This window comes from Sciurus carolinensis, unplaced genomic scaffold, assembly GCF_902686445.1.
Source record: "Sciurus carolinensis unplaced genomic scaffold, mSciCar1.2, whole genome shotgun sequence".
Classification (NCBI taxonomy): domain Eukaryota; kingdom Metazoa; phylum Chordata; class Mammalia; order Rodentia; family Sciuridae; genus Sciurus; species Sciurus carolinensis.
In genome coordinates this window covers 3,257-23,665 of record NW_025920222.1, presented here as the reverse complement: position 1 = coordinate 23,665, position 20,409 = coordinate 3,257, and the positions used below count along the sequence as shown (strand labels likewise).

General features: G+C 35.2%; 1 pseudogene; it reads left to right on the top strand.

The window, feature by feature from the left end:
• Positions 1–3,030: 3,030 nt before the first annotated feature.
• On the top strand, positions 3,031–3,472 carry LOC124975198 (AP-1 complex subunit sigma-2-like; annotated as a pseudogene).
• Positions 3,473–20,409: the final 16,937 nt, after the last annotated feature.

Here is a 20,409-nt window from a genome sequence, read left to right as displayed (position 1 = left end):
TTCCTTTGTTTCTTTTGTTTAATTTTTCCAGCGAGGTTTGTAAGTACTAAGTTGAATAATAGTGGTAAAAAGGGAATCCCTCTCTTGTTCCAGTTTCTAGCAGAAAAATTTTTAAATTTTACCCATTTAGAATGATAGTGGTCTTGGGTTTAGCATATATAGCATTTACAATATTGAGGAATGTTCTGACTATCCCTAACTTATTTAGTGTATAGTTCATGAATGGATACTGAATTTTGTCAAATGCTTTTTCTTTGTCTATTGTGATAATCATGTGATTATTGTGTTTAATCTATTGATGTGATGAATTATTGTATTGATTTATGTATGTTGGACCATCCTTCCATTCCTGGCATGAAACTCACTTGATCATTGTACTCTATCCTTTTTAATATGATTTTGTATGGAATTTGTCAGTATTATCTTTAGAATTTTTGCATCTATATTCATCAGGGATATTAGTCTGAAGTTTTCTTTCCTTGATAAATCTTTGGTTTTGGTATGAGGGTGAAACTAGGATCATAGAATGAGTTTTCAAGCATTTCTCCTTTTTCTGTTTCATGGAATAATTTGAGAAATACTGGGGTAAATTCTTCTTTGAAGGTCTGGGAGGATTTGACTGAGAATCTATTTGGTCCTGGGTTATTTTTGTGTGTGTGTGGTAGACTTTTTTTTTTTGTAAACAAATGGGATATATGTTGTTTCTCTAGACTTTTGATGGCATCTTCTATTTCATTGCTTGAAATTGATGTGTTTTAATTTTCTGTGTCCTCCTACATTAATTTCTGTAGGTCATATTTCTCTAGAAATTTATTGATCTCTTTGTGATTTTTTATTTTATTAAATTATAGACTTTCACAATAGTTTCTACCATCTGCATTTCAGTAGTGTCTGTGGTGATATTTCATTTTCATCATAAATTTTAGTAATTTGAGTTTTCTCTCTCTTTTCTTCATTAGTTTGGCTAAGTTTTCACTAATTTTATTAGTTTTTCAAAGAAGCAACTTTTGTCTCATTGACTTTGAATTTTCTGTTTCAATTTCATTGATTTTGGCACTGATTTTAATTATTTTCTGTATTCTACTGTTTTGGTATAGATTTTCTCTTTTCTTAGGCTTTGAGATGTAATTTTAAGTTATTTAGTTGGAATTTTCTTTTATCAAATAATCTCAATGCAATCATCTTTCCTCTTAGAAGTTCCTTCATAGTGTCCCAGTAATTGTGATATGCTGTTTCACTATTCTCATTTACTTCTATGTATTTTTTAAATTTCATCCCTAAATTCTTCAGCTATCCATTAGCTATTCAATAGTTTAGTATTATTGTCCAGTTGTCAAGGTAGCCACTCTTTTATATTTAATCATTGATTTCTCATTTTCTTCTTTTATGATCTGATATAATCCTTGGTATTAGAGCTATCATTTGCTTTCACACAGAGTTGCTTTATGGTTTAAAATATGATCTATTTTAGTGATGGATACATGTGCTATTGAGAAAAGAGTGTATTCAGTCAGTAATGGCTGAAATATTCTATATATCAGTTATGTCTGAATTATTAATTGTATTGATTATTTCTAAACCTTCTTTATTTAGTTTTTGGTTGGAGGATCTATCAGTTGTTGATAGGAATATATTAAAATCACCCAGTATTATTGTGTTTTGGTTTATTTGATTCTTAAAATTGAGAAAGATTTGATATATGTAGATGCTCCATTTTGGGAGGAATGGATATTTATAATTGGTATGTCTTATTGATGTATAAATCCCTTAAGCAGTATGATATGACATTCTTTGTTCCTTCTGATTAACTTTGACTTCAAGTCCACTCTATCTGGTATAAGGATATTAAAGCCTCCTTGTATATGAGTTCCAAGTGAATGATATTTGTTTTCCATCCTTATGCCTTAACTTGTGAATGTCTTTGTCCATGAGGAGAATCTTTTGGAGACAACATATTCTTGAGTCTTCCTTTTTAATCCAATATTACAGACTATGTCTTTTGATTGATGAGTTATGGTATTCACATTCAATGTTATTATTGAGATATGATTTTTACTTCCTATCATTTTGAGTTATTTCTCATTTTTAATTTTATTTTTATAATGCAATTTCCAGTTCCTTGGATTACCTGTTTTATACATATCCTGAAAACATGCAAGATACATTTGCCATGACACATTGTTCATGACAGCCTCAACAGTTTAGATTCCTAAAGTTGTCATTAAGTCAGTCATCAGAGACTTCCTCCTCATGGATCTTTAGATCTCAGTTCTCTTAGCTTTAATTTGTTTCCAATATGCCCACAAACATCTCCTTCAATTGTTTGACAGAGATGTTGGCAGAAGATATCCACAATTCTTTCTGGCATTACATCTCACTTTCCATGATCTGGGAATTAACTCTCTGTTTTCTGGGTCTTCATGAACTCAGACTACAGGTTTCTTTAAAGATGTTTTTACCCCCCTCCACCCTGTGGCCTCTCCTCAAGCAAAAAGATAAAGGAAAACCTGTGCCCATCCCAATGCCATAACATTGCATTTCTCAAGTGTTAAATGGACCTCTATTCTGTGTCCTGACTTATTCCTTCTTTAATGTTTACAGGTAGGATTCCTTTTGTTCCTTTGTCTAGAGTTTATAATTGTCTCTGTGTATGTGCTGGAGGTAGGGATGAACAGACTCAGCCATACTAAGATACACATTTATAGAGCTCTCTTTTTATATTAAAATGGTGTGAAAATTCATGAACCTTCTTGTGAAAATGAAACACATATGACACCCAAAAATTTGTGGCACTATATTCTAAAGTCCTAATATCCTGTCCATCTTTCTAAATTCTTCCTATTTTTCTAATTATATATCTTTTCCCATATAAACCCATCTTCATTTTTGTTCAATGCACTCTGCCAGATGTTCCATCACTTGAAATCTGCCTCAACACAGCAGCATGGCTTATTTTCCTTAGCACATTTCCAGGGGTTTCCCCTCAGTAACCCTTGCTATGCTCCACCATGTCCATGGCCAGCAGGTGCCATGCAATGTATGTTGTTTTTCAGTTGTCAGGTCAAGTGTAGACTACTGAAATGGTAAGTCCCAATGTCATGCAAAGAGAAGGAAAAGATCACATGAGAACTTTTTCAGACCATTTATCAAGAAAACCCAAATGTGCTTCCTTGAGTGGTGAGATCTGAAGATCATTTTCAAAAGATATTCTTGTGTACCTTTTGCTGTGCTATTGAGGATCAGGAAAATGAATTAAGTAGCCTGGAAATAATTAAGTGTTATGTGTAAATTACTTGACAGTGTTGTGAACTTGATATCATTTTTCATTTTGAGAAGGCTTATTTTATTTTGGATGAGTTTCTTTTGGGAGTGAAAGTTAAGGAAATATCCAAGAAAAAAAATTTAAGCAATTGAGCAAGCGTATCTACTATAGGAGTCAGAACATGAATATTTTAATGTCCCTGTGCACTAAATGAATATTAGTCAAGTATGCAAAATTTTGCAGAGGAAGTAAGGAACTGAAATATTTATGAAAGAAAATATCCCCACCTTGGTAACTATGTTGTAAAATAATAATAGATTATTTCAGAATCAGTACCATTACAGTTGTACATTTTCTTGTTTACATTAATCTTTCCTGCATTATTTCATTCTGTATATGATCTTTATATATTTTATTCTTCTGAAAAGTTAAGACATGTGAATGTTTTGAGTAATAATTCATCTTCAGCACATGCATGTGGCAAGTAATGAAGTACCTGTGATTATTTAATAAAAGAAAACATAGCATTCATTATTGTTTATTAAATACAATTTGGATGACATTATCCATCCAAGTAAGCAGTGCCCTAATATTTAGTGTTGTTCAGTCTTCAATTGTTGAAGGGGAATAACAAACAAAACAAAACTATAGTGTGGTTTTCTTGCAAACTGAGTTAGAATGTTCTGATGTACCATTTAAAAGAGTATGTTTAAATAACACAAGAAATTAAAATGAATTTGTACTCATGTAAAATATTTAAAACTTTCAGTTAAGAAATTTTGTAGTGCCATATTTATTGAATCACATTTGTGCTATATTATAATATTGATCAATCTCTTTAAGAACTGTCAGAAAGCTATATTAGAAATGTCTTCTACACTATATATTGCTCAGTGATCCCCCTTTCCATGTATCAATACTGAACTTATTTATGTAGTTCAAAAATTCTCATGCTGTCTCAATACCTAAATGTTTATGTATTGTAAACAAAATATATTTGTTAATTTGTTTTTCATTTTGCAGCCACTCTGGCATAAAAAATAAGAATATCTCATAAATAAAAGCTGCAGTGCAATTTACTCAGTGGTTATTTTGGACCACTCCACTCCCTCCATTATTCAATTTTTCTCCCAAAACATCCCCACATCCCCACAGTGGAGCCATATAATTAAAAATATTAAGTCCCTGGGATGTATGGTTCACATCAAGACATCATTTGAGTACTTTCAAATAATGTACAGATCTTCATGTAAGAAACATATTTTGTGGTCACAGTTACCTTAAAAAGTAATTATATTGAGGGGCTAGCCTGTTTGCTTTGGATGCTCTGTGCTGGGCAGTCACAAGTTGTTGCTTCTGTTTTCTGTATACAACTGCATGCTTTAAATTAGTAGGTCCTGAAGTAGCTTTTCTTGCCTGTCTAAAATAAAATTATTTCATCTAAAATAAAATAATAGCAACTATCAAAGTTATTTCCATGGGACTAGTGTAAATGAAGGTTTTCCTGTTTCTGTCATTATTATTTTTCTCCCTCCTCCTTTTTACATGGAATACTCAAATGTTTTACACTTTTGGTACATCTGAATCTGATAATATCTGAAACTCATTATTCCACTACCCAACTCTGTAGCCCCAATCTAACATTATTGATCTGATTCTTGGGAAATATTTAGCTAACAGACAGTCTTTATAATTTTCACTGAGAAATGAACTCATACATGGAAAGGACTTTTTCTGTCCTCTCTAGGAAGCTTTTGAACAAATATTTTTAAAAGTTTTTTTAAAGATGGATTTAATTTAGTAATGTATTTTACTTAAATATATCCAAAATATCTTTTCTGCATTATCAGTAGAACAATTAAAATTTAATTAAAGTTAAAATTTTGTGAGATAATAAATGCATATTACTGTCCTTTGCAATTAAGGGTTTTTAGTTTTCTAAAAGTACACTTAATATGTACTGACATAACCATTATTGTGTTTGTTATTATGAAAATACTTCATGTTGTTTTGCAACCATCACCATTATCTGTCTATGAGAATCCTTTTTATCTTGTACACCTGAAGATCTGTACCAGGTAATCAGTAATTCTCATTTCACTTCTCCCAGCAGCTACCATTTCTATTTTCTTTTTCTATGATATTCATTACAATTATTGAATTATTTTATATTATTTTTTCCTACTAAATCTTTGAAATTTAATGTATATTTCACATTTATGGCACAACTCTGTATTAACTTCTTTCAGGTACTCATTAGCCACATTTGGCTATTGACTACTGTTTCCAATAGCCAGACTCTATGCCATAATGTATACTGAATCCATATATAATTGATCTGTTAGTATGTGATATAAATCATTTGTTATACTTTCTAAATTTTATTCATATTTTTCATAAACAATAGGCATATTCCAGTTTTCAAAAATTTTGAAATCAGCAGGTTCCAATAAAAAAAATATTGTATGCCCAGATTCTGAAATGATGTCTATGTAGTTGGTTAGACATCAGTAACCATATGACTGTGTTTAAAAAGTTTGCTGTCTAAGAACTTGGTAGTCATGAGTGACCAGTTCTTAGAACTTTTGTAGAATATAGATTTCTTGATGACTCTGTTGGGGTTGACACATTTACCATGCTCGATGACTTGCTAGAGGGATTCTCATGTCTCTAGGGTAAAGTCTTATTTCAGACTCATTTAGAGAGATGAGAATGACAAAGTTCAGTTTCATCTTAAATACCTAGTATGTTTAAATGAATGGCATTAATGACTGACCATGAAGGTAGCTTGATAAATTTGGCAGTCACATATGAGATACCATTTAAGACAGCCCTACACTAAACAGTTTTCTTTTTGGATTCAACTATTGATTTTATTGACTAACTCCTTGCTTGGTAAAACACCTATGTTATGTTATCTTTAAATCCACATCAAAACCTCCAATTTTGCGTATGATGGAGTAACTTGTAGAAGACAAAAGCTTCTGCTGAAACTACTAGAAATGCTATTATACTAAAATTCTTTTGAATACTTTGTAGAGCTGCTGAGTCAGTTAAGATTCAGGAGAGAAAGATACATTCACATTCTGTACTGGGTTTTCTCCTGTGTTTTCTAAATCTTAAACTGTGTAGAGAAAAATGATAAAAGCTGAGTAGGTTTTAAAAAATAATCAAAAAGCATTGGAGTAGTTGCATGGAGCTTTTGATAGTTTGTTGTTCTGGCTCAGGTTACAGTGGAATCTGTTGAAGGGCTATGCCATAAGAGTGAGGACAAACCACAGGCAGGTCAATCTTTATAATAGTGTTCAAACTCAGTCTCAAGCAATCTTTGTTCCTGATTGGATTGAGTTGATCTGCTCATCTACTTTGACTTCCCTCTAGGAAAGAATTAAATTTTCTTTGGTGGAAGGTAACAGCATCTAGATTCTGTCTATTTTTCCTATAAGCATTTCATAAAATCATTCACATAGAGTGCTTGGCAGTCAATAAATAATTGCTAAGTGTACAGTAAGACCAAGAGATAAAACTCAAGACCAGGAAATGGTTCAAAGCATCAAAATAGTCTTGATACAGATTACACAGACTTGGGAGTTACAGAGGCATTAAAACATGATAATTTATCTAGTTATGAAAATGCATGCTGAGATTAATAATTTTATTAGAGAAGTGGGATCTATAGAAAACAAAAGGAAATTTTGAAACAGAAAAATTATAGTAACTAAAATGAAGAACCCAATAGATAGGTTTAATTGCAGGTTAGATACAGTTGAAAAGAGGAATAGTAATCTAAAAGATAAATTAATAGAAAATATTCAGCAGAATATACTTGTCAGTGTGGTGTTATAAACAAACCAAGCGAAGGCATGAAGTCTTTTCAATAATTCACCAAAGTCCATCTCCTATTTTACAGCTTAGGAGTAAAAAAAGTCTTTATTATAATATAATTGTAAGTCTTGCTATTTCAATAAGTGTGGTTTTATATTTTTCTTGTAGTGTTTATTTTGAAATGTATAGTTAATATAACATGAAGTTGGTAAGGAACAAAATTATTGCTACTTGTAAATTTGTATATCATACCCTCCATTCAGCCTCTGAGCAAACAAAAATTATTACATAACTAGTATCTTATGCAGAGGTCACCTGTTCAGCAAACTCAACTACTTAGAATAGAGCCTTAGAATGAGACAATAAGCAAAACACAGACAGAAATAGGTAAACAGAGGTGGTTGGTAAAACATGTATTTTAGCATAAAGGAATTTTTTAAAACATTAGTTGTAGATAGATACAATTCCTTTGTCTATTTATTTTTGTGTGGTACTGAGGATTGAACCCAGTGCCTCACATATGCCAGGCAAGCACTCCACCACTGAGCCACAACCCCATCCAAGCATAAAGGAGTTTATGAGAACCTTACACTTATGTAGGGTAATGCTTATAGTATAGTGGTGATCTGGTAAACCTGCTCATTGCAAGTCAGAAATTAAATCAGAAAGAAGTGATGGGGAAATTATTGAAGAAATGGGTTTGGGAGGAAGTATTTTGTTTCATTTGTAAGACTACACCATGAATTGTATCATTCATTTATGTATGTATAAGAAAGAAAACATGCTCTCAATTACATTTTGACATCCTATTAATTGTGAAATACATCCTGATTTCAGATGCTATAATGTGGAGCATAAAGTCAATGGCAATCCTGTTTTTAAGTCTAATTATTTGTTATTTGTCTGACTTGAACCAGGGAACTTCTTTGAGAAAATTTCCTAATACATAAAATGGGATAGTAAAAGGTCAAAGATTATTCTTTATTCTTTCCTTTTTACCTCTCCTAAACCATGGTTATATCTGAAGATATCTACTGACTGGTTCCTATGTGATTGTGATTTGTAGGAATAGAATGTTTTAGAAAGTACATTTTAAGAAAATTTCCAAAAATTTCCTTCTAAATTTCATTATTATGATTGAATTCTAATTATGCAAAATTTTGCTTTTCTAATAATGCCAAATAAATATAGTATTAATTAGCAAATGTGTCTTTTTAAACAAAAGGTTGAATTTTGTGATGTTTTGCAAAGTACAAATTTGCTGATTATATTCATCATATTCCTATTTTGAAGATTCCCAGGAAACCCAGAATGACATTGTTTTCTTCAGCATTGAAATATTGATAACTTCACTTTTGTGTTCATTCTTTCAGGATTTTTTCAAGCCACATTCAATTGATAGGATGAAAATGTTTAAGAGAAGGCCATCCCTCACTCTTCAAGGATGCCAGAATATTGGTGAATCATTATCTGAATTAGGTGAACAAATGACTATTGAAGAACACAGCAGCAAGCCTAATAGTACATATTTGGGATGGAGGAGATGCTTACCCCATTTAATTACTTTGTAAACAATGTGAATTTATTGTCTAGATGAAGTCATAATAATGACCTTTTATTTCTCTCATTTCCTGTTGTTTTAGGAAACACAACATTGTGTGACCTTCTTGTGCTTACTCAAATATTCTACATTCACTCCAACATTTTTACTATGCCTGTCTCAAGTCATAATGAATTATTCCATCCCACATTTCTGTTTTTTACTAGTTCATAAATAATGATATACTGCATAATATTATCCTAATTGTTAAATAACCATTTTAAATTGACATTTAAATATTTTTGCTAGTCTTATAACCTGAATTAATGCAGCTTAAAAATGCATAGAACATTTGTTAAATGTTTTTGTGGTCTCAGCATAATTTTTCAATGTGCTATATGCATATTGACTCTACTGAATTTTAAGATTCATCATGAGTAAATTTTAAGTAGTATTGAGAGCACATAGAGCAGGTAGGCATATAATGTTTCATGCATGTGACAGCCCTTTTTACAAGTCAAAGTAGTAATACACAGATAATGATATAAAATAAAGAGCTCATTAAAGTGAATGAATTAAAATGTAAATTCAGTCACATATTTAGAACAAGGGCTACATATTCAAAATGAAAATACCCCTAGGAATGCTATAATTACCAGAAAGGAGCTTACATGACTGGCTGCCAGTGTGTCATGACACATAGATTACCTGGCAAGCCTTCCCTCACTGTGCCAGAGATTCTGCTGTACAGATTTGTGGCAGCAGGTAAAATATGGTCACTTTCACCCATTGCATTGCATGTGGATGCTTGTGCTCTGAGGGAGAAAAAGGCATAGTGGAAAGGGATGTGCATTTTAAGTCACAAGTCATGGGTTGGGATTTGATATGCTGAAATACTTGGTTGGATATCTCCAGGGAAGGCATTTATTCTACCAAGGCTTCAGATAACATATTTCCTGTTCTCTGAAGGGTTATTATTTACCCAAGGATACCCATCTTGTTGGCAGAATGAATACTTTACAGCCTAGTTTTCTTTGCTTCAAGGTCTACAGCATTGTATCTATTGTCCCAGACTTCCTAGCTTCTGCTGAGACTTCACTGAGAGCTGCTGTTTTGTATTTAATATGGGGCAGGAGAGATGGGCTAGTAGGAAATTTAAAATAATAATTTGGATATAGTTACACAGAGGAAGGGAAATATTGCCTTTTTATCAAATTCCAAAATTTATTTTATAATCTTCTATTTTTCTTAAAAGATGATATCTACTAGATATCTGAAATAAAATTCTAATTTTCTGTCAGAAACCCATTGAATTCTTGGTATTACTTAAATCCAGTGTGTTTGGGGCATTTTTTGTTTGTTTTTTGATACCAGGGATTGATCCCAATGGTGCATCACCACTGAGTCACATCTCTAGCCCTTTTTAACACTTTGAGATGGGGCCTTGGTAATTTTCTTAGGGTCTTGCTTTATTGTTTAGGACCTTGTTACAAACCTAAGGCTATCTTTGAACTTGTGATCCTTGTTAGCATGCCCAGCTCAGTGTGTTCATTTTTAAGATAGAAGAGCCTTGCCATTATGTTTGCCAGTGATATTCAGAAATAAAATAAGCACAGTATGCATCTTCATGGGTGGTTTATGGGACATGTTTGTGGGGGTAGAGGTGGTACTGGGAATTGAACCCAGGACTACTCTTCCATTGGACTATATACCTAGTTCTTTTTAGTTTTTATTTTGAAACAGTCTTGGTAAATTGCTGGCTTTTGGCTTGGTGATCTCCTACTTCAATTACCCAGGTAGCATGAGCCACTGTACCTGACTAGGACACTTTTTCTTTTCTTTTTTTTTTGGGGGGGGGACAAGCGATTGAACCCAAGGGTGCTAAACCATTGAGAAACATTCCATCACTTTTTATTTTTTATTTTGAGAAATTGTCTTGCTAAGTTGCTCAGGACCTCACTAAGTAGCTGAGGCAGGCTTTGAATTCACAATCCTTACAATGTCTCTGAAGTGTTTTTGAGGGCTTTCAATGGAGAATGATGGGGGCTCTCTTAGGTGTGTATATGCAGCACCCAGAGATGTGTGGGGAGAGTTTTTGGATGGAAGCGAGATCTATGTGTGTTGAGTGAGTAGCACTGGTTGAGGTGTGTAGCATGGGCATTGTGAGGTTTGAATTAACATCTCTCTGATGTTTATAAAGAGTGTTTTCTGGGATATATATGGAGTGCTATGTGAGTTGTTTGGGTGTTGCTCAATAAAGTGTGGAGGAAACATCCATAAGCTGTGTATGGATGGCACTTTGAGGTGTGTAGGAAGGACTCTTGATGTGAGTAGGGTGGGATTACATATATGTGTAGGGGAATGAGTTTGTGATGTGTAGAAAATGTTCTCTAGGGTGTTAAAACAGGTTCTCTTTGTGTAGGGAAGTCTCTCTGATGTATGTAGGGAGGGCCTTCTGCAAGGTGTAGGGGGGATTTATAAGGTTTGTCAGTGGACTTCTTGCTGTGAGAGAGAGGGCTCACATAACTGAATAAGTGGGGATTTTGCAGTGTATAGGAAAGACCTCTGAGGTGAGTGGAAAGAGCTCTCTGAGATGTGTAGTGAGGGATCTGTGAGGTAAGTAGAAATTCTCTCTGAGGTGTTTAAAAGCACCGCATAGAAGTATAATTAGTACAAAGGTCTTGTATAGGAATATAATTTGTACTAAATAAGGTATACATGAACGTCTACCTGAGATTGTCTACACAAGTAGGTACTACTCTTGATATAAGGATGGTTTCCATTGATGTTTATGGAGCACACTATGATATGTGTAGAGAGGGATCTCTAAGATTGGTAGTGTGCACATGCTGAGCTGTGTAAGGAGGTGTGTATGAATTGTGTAAGAGGGCTATGTGGTGCTTGTCCTAGGGCTCCTTTCTGTGTGTGAGAGGGCACCTGAAGTGAGTTGGGATGACTCACAGAGTTTCACAGGGTGTGTACACTGAAAATTGTAGAAAGAACTCAGTGAGCTGTGTTTGGAGGGCCATTTGAAGTAAATAGTAAGAGTTTGGTGAGATAGTACAGAGAAAAAAACTGGTGTAGAAGGGAAAGCACTAGAGTTTAGGGTTAGGTTAGGCCTAGAGTTAGGGTTTAGGGTCAGGGTCAAGTCATGGTCAGTTTCAGGGTCAGGGAGAACTTTATGGCATGTAGGAAGGACTTAGGTTTTTACTTAGAGTTAGGGTAGGTTCAGAGTAAGAGTCAGTATTTATGGAGTATAGGGAAGGCTATGGTGGAGAGTCAAAATTGTTCTCTGAGGTGTGTATTTAAGACCTCTGTAAGGTGAGTGTATAGGCTCTTTGAGGTATTTATAGAGGGCTTGCAAAGAAACATTGTTTCTTCTTGTAAAGAAGTATGGTTGTACTCACTGAGATATGTAGGGACTTCTCTGATGTGTGTAGGAACTGCTCTAGATTTGAGTATGGAGAGTACACTTTGTTGTGTATGAAGGTTAAACTGAGGTGTGTAGAGAACTTTCTCTGAAGTTGGTAACATGTGGCCTCTGAACTGTGTTTTGTGGACTTCATGAGGTGTGCAGGATGGTTAGAGAGTTACAAGAAGTGTGTGAGGGTCCTTTCAGTTGAGTTGGGAGGGCTCACTCAGGTGTGTATATATAGGGTGCACTGAGATGAGTAGAAAGAGTTGTTAGTTGTGTTTGTATTTTTTTATGTGAGTAGTGAGAGCTCTGTTAGATGAGTAAAGAGGACAAGTGGATGTAGAAGGGAGAGTCCCATGAAGTGTGGAAGGGTGATCTATATGGTCTGAATTTAGGAATCATCAAGATGAGTAGGCTGGACTCTGAACCTTGCTATGTAGGTTAACTGAGGTGTGTAGTGAAATATAATTGAAATTCAGAGGGATAGCATTCTGATGTGTGTTTGGAGGGCTGTGAAAGTTGTATAGGGAGGTCTATATTAGGTGGGCAGAGGGACCTTTGAGGGGTATGGGAGGCCTGTTTGACATAGTAGAAATGCTATCTCAGTTATGTAGGGAGGAACTTCAACAGTGATTAGTGAATTCTCTGATAAGAGTAGCAAGAATAAACTCAGTTGTGGTGAGAGTAATATTTGAGGATGGAAGAGAGAAACTGTGAGGTGTTTTGGTAGGACACTCAAAAGAGTATCTTTGGGGTTCTTTCCAGTTTGTAGTTTTGGCCCTTGAAGGTAAATATGGAGGACTTTTGGCTAGTTTTGAGGGCTACAATAAATGTGTAGGTAGGGTTTTCAAAGGTTTGTTGAAAGGGCATTCTGAGGTTTGTATAGGGGTCTCTCTGAGATGTTTAGAGAGGACTGTTGAATGAGGTGTATAACATGGGTGCTCATTGGTAAAAATTAAGAGTTAACTGAGGTGTGTATTTATGGACATCTATGGTGAGTAAGGAGAGATATCTGAGGTAAATGAGGACAAACTGAAGTTTGAAAGGAGGGTTCTATGAGGTGTGTAACAGGGCCATCTGAATAGTGAAATTATGGCATTCTGAGGTATGTAGAGGCATGGTAAGTGGTGTGTAGCTATGGTTCTCTGGTCCCAACATTGATACAGTGATTGATAAATAATGTGTGTGGAAAATGTGTCTAAGGTGTCTATGGATGGCCCTCTGAATTCTGCAGATAGGGTACTTGATATGAGTAGGTAGGGCTCTGAGATGTGTGTAGAGGTGACTATTATGTGTGTAGAAAGTGTTCACTGAAGTGTGAAGGGAAGATTCTCTGAGATTTGCAGTGCAGATGATTTGAGGTGTGTAGGGAAGTCTCTCTTAAGTGTGCAGGAGGAATCTATGAGAGGTTTAGAAGTGTTTGTCTGCATAAGAGTGCTCTCTGTTGTGTAGTTAGGGCCCTCAGAAATGAATAATGAAATCTACCTGATATGACTAAGTAGAACACAATGAGATGTAATGGGAGTATTCTTTGAGTATAATAGGGGGGATCACTACAATGTTTAGGAAGGCAACTCAACAGTGTATCAAGTGTCTTCTCTGAAGTGTGTCAGGCCAACCCTCAGAGGTGAGTAAAAAGGGCATTTTGGTGAGTAGTAAGATTTATCTGAGTTGTGTAGTAGGGCATGTTGTTGTTTGTAGCATGGGAATTCTGAGGTCTGAAATAACATCTCACTGGAATTTATAGGAAGTACTCTCTGGGTGTATAGGAAAGGCTTTTGAGTTGTATAAGTGTTGCTGAATAAAGTGTGGAGACAGTGTCCCTATGGGGTATATGAATGGAAATTTAAAGTGTGTAGAAAAAGCTCTTGGTATCAGTAGGAGTCATTATTTAGACATGTAGGGAATTGAGTTTGAGGTGTGAAGGAAAGATTCTCTGAGGTGTTAAGTGGGTTCTGATTTTGATGTAGGGCAGGCTCTCTGACATGGAGGGAGATCTCTCAAGGGTGTAGAAGGGCTTTATGAGGTTTGTAGGAAGGCTTATTGATGAGAGTGTAAGTGTTCACTTAAGTGAATAAAAGGGCTATTTGCAGTGTATAGGAAAGGTTTCTGTGGTGAATCAAAAGTTTTCTCTGAGGTGTGTATTGCAGGCTCTCTGAGATGAGTAGAAAGGCTCTCTAAGGTGTTTAGATTAGACTTGCTAAAAAGTATAGTTACGAGGGCTTGTGAAGTACTAGTTTGCACTCACTCAAATATGTAGTTATATCTCTCTGAGGTGTGGAGGGAATGATGTAAGGGGCACTCTTTTAAAGGATAGTATCACAGCTTGATCAACATCAAATTCAATGAGTCACAAATATGAGAAACAAATATAAACACACAGAGACAAAAATTTTGAGGGTCTGGTGCTATCTAAATGGGAAACTGAGTGGATGGTTAGACTCTACTCACTTCCAATGGCCAGTCCTGTTTTACCTCTGGTCTTCTTGGGAAATATCACCAGAGTTGTTGGTCCCAACATTGATACAGTTCTTCCAATCTTGGGAAAGTCCCCTACTAGGAACTTTCCTGAGAAATAAGCATCCAAAATGAGTAGACAGCAAGAACTCATGGCTCTAGACTTGCTTTCTCAACACAAGCAAGCAGAATGGGAGTTTATCTGGAATGTGGGTGCCTAGCTACTAGGGTTCCAAGTTCTGTATGTTCTACTGCCAAGGAAGTGAGGTCACTTCCTTGGAGACTCCATATGCAAAGAAAGCCCTTTCTCATACAAGATGGTTCTAATGGCCCACTGAGATGCAGTTTCCTCCCATCTTTCCTTGACATATACACAAGTGGACATGGCTACACCAACACACCCTGGTTCTGGTCCCCAGACTGTCCCAGGTATAGCCAACTCACCTGGTTTGGAGAGACCATTTGGATCAGATCCATTTCCTCCTTCTGGCCATGTGGGTGGTCCTGAAGAAGTCATTATGCCTTACAAGGCCTGAATACTTTTGTCATTTATTCACCTGAGATTATTCTAGTGTATGCTTTTGAAGTTGTCATCAGGTGTATAATGCTACTTATATATGTACTCTTTGGGAACACTAACATTTGAGTAATGTGTCTGTAATGCACCAAGATACAGAAAACACAACACAGAAAGGAGAGGGACAGGGAATGACACAACTCTACCATGATGTGAGCCAATAGTGAAAGAGGGGAAATCTACTTCTACCTTGTCCTTGTTTCCACTCTTCTCCACTGGAAGTTTTTCTTGACTGATTTTTGGAGATAGATTCCCTAGTGCCTTAGACCTTCCAATGCATCCTGTGAAATTTAGAATTGTTTCATTATTTCTTCTCATTTTATTCTGTGGGTACACTACAAGGGATCACTGGCACCAGAGAATTCTATTGTCCAAAACCTGTAGCTTCCCCATCTAAGTGAATCCACATCAGCATCTTGATTCAAAGAAATATAAATCAGCAAGAGCCATGGTATTTCATTTCCAAGATGTAGTCAACAGAAATCCCATTTATTTGTCTCCATAGTCCCATAGCAGTGGCACTGCTATATTTCCAGAGAGTTTTTGGAAAAGTTTGTGTGGCAGCAGGCAAAGTTCCAGGGAACCCATTAAATAGCAAGGAACTGGCATTTCTGTTTCCATTTAAAATTTCTCACATAGATGAAAATATTTTGGTTATAAAATTCATGAATGCAATTTTATCAAAAAGAAATGATGGTGTGAAATTGCCAAAACTTTGTTCAATACCACAGTCCTATCCATGAGAGTGGAATTCTCTTTCTCTATTTCTTTAGAGAACGTCTGTATTGCTTCTTTCAAGGTCACAGCAGGTCTCTTCTTTTGGTGTGTGTTGTTGAAGACAGTTTCTTTCTATTCTTGTAACTAAAATTTGGAAAGAAGACCCCAGTAGAACAAATAACCAACTCAGAAGGCAATATTTATTCAATAGGTAAGGTTACTGGAGCAGAGAGAAGGACTGACAATTCAGTTTTGAAAAATGGAAAAGGACTAGGTAACCACTCTCTTCAGGGAATAGTCATTAATCTAATGACAGGTTCACTGAGTGCCCTCTGCCCACTTTTGAATGAACACAAGAAGCTGATTCCTTCTCTTCTATTAAGAAACATCAAAAATTAACAAGCTATCTCAAAGACTTAGAACCATCTTGCTTGTGCACCCAGAACTAATTGGCTTCTCATTACCTTCCCACAAAGGTGAGAGTCTACTGATAGACCACTGGGTTGGAAAGACTTGAATATCAATACCCATATGTGTAATCACCTCTGTCAGAGGGCTCCCAAAATAGTGAATTGCTGAATGCTTCTGTGTTCCTTGAAATTTACTGGGGAACAACAAATTGGGAGGATCACCACAAGGAAGACCTGCAACTCTGAATGGTGCTGAGTTTGGTAAGCTCTGAGGCAACAGTGTATTTGAAAAATGGAAATAGTCCCTGTTTTTTAAGCTGGTAAAAATCAATGTCATGGAAAATTCTCTCCTTTTATCTCCTGCTCCTGTAGGTGTTCATCTTATGACATGATGGCATTATGTGATAACATTCCCTATCCACTAAGTTTCTTCAGGAAGGAGAAATAGACCTTTATGAGCTTTGACAGGCCTGATAGGACCATGAAATAAGAAGAAGGTCAGTCAGTTTCCAAGTCACTGTAAAAAGACTTTAAGCTAACAAGGTCAGCTAGTGATATTTTCTCTTCATGGACCTCTCTTGGAAAATGCCTAAAAATGATTTGCTGAGATTTTTGCTTAATTCTCCAAAACTGGAGAAAAAAGAAATCATAGAAAAGGGGTGCTGGATCCTGGGTTTCAGAGGGGTTTGATTCCCCTTGGAACCGATTCACTGTCTTAACAAAGAAGTCCCACGAACAAGTATATCAATAAAGCCTACCTGAGTGTTAGTCCCTTGCATCTAATATATCTTTCTACCAATATCCTCAACTTGGTTCTGTACCCAGTTGTCCCAGTCATGACTTTCACACTCTGGAGCACAGCATCACCACATCCAAACACTGAGGCAGCAAGCTCTGAGGACTGTAATATTCCCTTTCTAAGAAAAGCATCTAAGACACAGGTGTAATGTGCCAAATTCTCAATAGAAAAATCACAAGAACAAACATTCTTTTAAAATTATGATTTTATGACAACTAGACCAATGTAGACAAAATAAAAATTTTAAAGTGATATATTATGACCAAAGCTTCCCTACTGAAATCCAAATTAGGCAAATACAGTGATTAAAGGCAAAGCGTGAAGCCCAGAAAAATCAATGTCAGTGTGAGATTGAGACACCCTGGAAACACAGCCCACAGACTTTGCCCTCTGCTCTTGTGTTTGCAAGGAGCAGCAATGGAGTGCATTCTATATATGTCCCTCCTCATGTCCTCACATCTGCAGCTGTGTTCTCAGGGTATGGTTATGGTGATCCTCACAAAGAGACCATGGAACTTAGGAGCCACCTGGTTGGTCTCAGGTGCAAAACTGCAACTCAGATCTGAAGGGTCAAATCCCAGGTGGCATGGAACCCTGTGTGTGACTGAGGGATGTATCATTGCAGTTGCAATATTGGTGACATGTTCCTCCCAGAGAAGTGGGACAAAGACAATGCTTTTTATGTGACTTGATCAGCTGACTTCTGAACTCTTTCAGTTACTGGGCATGGTTTGTTTCTAATGGAGCCTGTTGAGAACTTGCATCCTCATTCCAGTTAATGCTCTGTCTTACCTCTCTGCTCCCTGCCAGTGAAGGTCATGAAGAGCAGCCCTACTCATGAGAATTCTATAATAGTATGGATTCTATAATAGGACTGCAATCCACAGGACAAATATTATATCCCTTTTGGATGGTGTAGTATTGGTATTACATTACTATTAATAACAAAGGACAGATATTGCATTATCTTGAGGTGTTTCATTATGATATTATTTTTGCATAATAGACTACATAACAGCTATTGTATTTGTTATGGATGTTATCGCACACCTCTTCTGTAAATATACAAGGTCTATAGAAGCTATTATGTTAATATTAAATGCCATTCTATGGATAATGTAATAGCATTAAAACCTCAGGGCCATTATTATATTAGTTGTACTTCCTATAATATGAATATTATATCAATTTTAAAAGGCACCTATCATATCAGTTTGATATGTCATAGTATGGATATCACATTAATATTGAAAGCCACAAATAAACCTTTAGGTCTTTTATAAAAACTCAAGTATGCATATCATCTTAGGATTAAGATCAAGGTAGTTAAAACATTAATTTTAATGATAACTCATAAAAATTAATGCCAAAAATGCAGATATTTTATTAGCATAAGATTATATAATATAAATATGCTAATGTTAAAAGCTACAGAACACCTGTTTACTAGTTTTAGATTTTATATCAAGGATATTAAATGAATATTAAAATCCACAAGTAAGGTATTATATTGGCTTCAGGGTTTATGGAAAAGATGGCATATAGTAATATTAAAGTCTACAGGACATATATTTCATGTTTTTTAGGTGATAGTATGGATGTCATATTAGTATTTCAAGGTAGAGGGGAGCTAGTATATTCATTTTAGATGCTAGGCTATGAATAACACATTACACTTATAGGCCACAGCACAGCTTCTATATTTGTACTTGATACTCTAGTTTGGATATTATATTAGTATTTCAGTACTCTGAATTGCTGTGATATCCATTTCTGATGTTGTAATATCAGACAAGTTATACTAATATTAAAGGACAGAACAGCTCTTGTATAGTTTTCCATGTTCTTGTATGCATATACTGTTAAAAAAAAGGACATGGAACAGCCATAGTAGGAATATTGTATTATTATTGAAGTCTACAGAGGAGTTATTATGTGATTTAGATGGTCACTATGGATATTTTAATCATCTTAAAGTCCCAGGAAAACTGTTTTATTATTTTAATGTGAAATAGTAAGAATATTTCTTTAACATTAAAGACCACATGGCAGCTGTTAGTTTTAGATGGTACAACAAATTTATCACATTCATATTAAGGGTATCAAGCAAGGCAGCTATTGTGTTAGTTTTAGATTTTAAAGAATGGAAAGTATGTTAGTATGAACAGCTAGAATTTAGTGCTTACAGCAGCTTTAATGCTCTAGTATGAATATAATATCAGCATAGAAAGAACAAGGGAAAGTTTAAAAAAATAACAGAATTCTATTTTAAATTTAATTTTATTTATTTATTTTTTATGTATTGCTCAGGATTGAACCCAGTGCCTTACTTGTGCTAGGCAAGTGCTCCAACAGTAAGCCACAAACCTAGCACCAAAGGACAGTTTTTATATGAGTTTAAGAGGCCACATATTACATATTACATAAATTTGAAAGGACTCAGGGAAACTATTAATTTTGGATGTAAAATGATTGATAATATGTTGCTTTTAAAAGCCAAAGGACAACTATATATTAGTTATGAATTCTTATATATGAATATTATGTTAATACTAAAGGACACAGTGCATACTGAGGAATTATGTGTCAGCAGTCACATTAAGGTTATTAGTGTCTTCAGTCACAGTGAGTGTATTATGTGAGTGTCAGGTTCCACAGTGAGGATATTATGTTAGTGTCAGACATCAAGTGTAAACATTATATGAGTGTCAGAGGCCAGAATTAGTGTATTTATATGAGTTTCTTGTGTCAGAGTTATGATATTATGTGAAGGTAAGAGGTCAAATGAGGTAGGTATTAGATTTTGTTTTGGTGAATATTCATGTGTGGAAAAGCATGATACTCACAATGATCTCAATCACATAAAATGTATTGTTGTGTATGTGTACTCATTATCCTAGAAGGCATGTCCATGTAAGCTGCTTGCAAATTTATAACTTTGTTCTTGGCTTGTATTTTTGTTTTTTTCTGTAATTTACATGTTAACCTTTAAAAAATAAATGGTATTTATAAAAAGAGTGGTCAAGTGAGGATTGTATATGAATGTGAGAGTCCACAGGGCAAATACTTTGTGAGTATTTTAGGCCACAGTGAAGATATTATGTGAGTGTTAGAGTTCAAGGGAGAATGTTATTTAAAAGGTAACAGAATGAGGAAAAGAATGTGTCATAGAGCACATAAGGATATTCTGTGTCAGTGGCTATAGTGAGGTAATTACCAGAGTGTCAGAGACATTGTGAAGGTATCAGGTGAGTGTTGGTAGGCCAATTAAAGATATTATGTGAATGTGAGCTGCCAGAGTGAAGACATTATGTGTCAGAGGCCAGAGTAAGGGTAATATCTGGATTTCAGTGGCTATAGTGAGGACAGTTTTTCAAGGTTAGCAGCCAGAGTAAGAAGATTATGTG